Here is a 1,253-nt window from a genome sequence, read left to right as displayed (position 1 = left end):
TTGGGCCGGGCGTGGTGGCTCACACCTGTAATCCCAGCACTTTGGGAGGCCAAGGCGGGAGGATCACTTGAAGTCAGGAGTTCGAGACCAGCCTGGCCAACATGATGAAACCCTGTCTCTACCAAAAATACAGAAATTAGCCAGGCGTGGTGGTGAGCCCCTATAGTCCCAGCTACTTCAGAGGCTGAAGTAGAATAATCACTTGAACCCAGGAGGTGGAGTTTGCAGTGAGCCAAGATCACACCATTGCAGTCCAGCCTGGGCAACAGAGTGAGACTGCATCTCAAAAAAAATAAAAGCTATTTATTGTCTCTATATTGTCTACGTTGTTTTTTGTATCACAAATTCAAGGAACAGGAAGATAATGGGTTAAGCTAGTCAGAAACAAAATGCCTTTAAACAGTCACCCCACGGCATGGGTATGAGGGGTGTGACTGATGTCCATATTCCTGTCTTTTTGGGCCTGAAAAATTCTGCACAACTCACAAAACTCAAAGTGCTGTGAATACTTTCTCTTTTCTCATTTCTTTAGTGGGAAGGAGTGGGTTTATGGCCAACAGGAAAGGAGAAGTCACACCCCTGTCCCAGGAAGAGCAGAGTGGGGACCCCATACCCATTTTGGAGGAGTCTGGAACAATCACCTGATTCTTACCTTTTATTTATTTGGTTTTTTTGACACTGGTTCTCACTGTGTTGACCAGGCTGGACTCAAATTCCTGGGTTGAAGTGATCCGCAAGCCTCAGCCTTCCTTGTAGGCTGGGACTACAGGCGTGTGATTCTTCGCCGTTTGATTCTTCCATTCCTAAAGATCATCTTAACAGTGTGCATTCAGTTCTGGGAGAAGCACCAGAAGAGACGTGCTGGCTTATCCCCAGCTCATCACTAGGATGCAGCATCCCATCGTGGCACCTCCCTAGAGGGTGGCCAAGCAGGCCCTTAACTTTCCCTCCTGAGAGGAGGGCAGATCAGAGACAGGGAGCTCCACCAGTGGGATGGGACTCGTGAGGTCCAGGAGTTGAGACTTTTCTGTGGCCTTCGGGGACCTCTGGACAGTGCGATCAGGTCTGCCCTTAGAAGGATGCTTTGGCAGAAGGTGGAGGTGCAGGGACCGAATTCTGCGGACAGCCAGGTAAATCAGAGGAGGCCACTGTCCCCTGCCTCTTCTCCCCAGGAGGGCGAATCCTTCTGTATTAGTCAGCCCCAGGCACCCTAAAAAAATACCATTGACTGAGTGGCTTAAACAACAGGGTTT

Source organism: Colobus angolensis, unplaced genomic scaffold, assembly GCF_000951035.1.
Source record: "Colobus angolensis palliatus isolate OR3802 unplaced genomic scaffold, Cang.pa_1.0 Scaffold698, whole genome shotgun sequence".
Classification (NCBI taxonomy): domain Eukaryota; kingdom Metazoa; phylum Chordata; class Mammalia; order Primates; family Cercopithecidae; genus Colobus; species Colobus angolensis.
Note: the sequence above shows the minus strand (reverse complement) of the source record.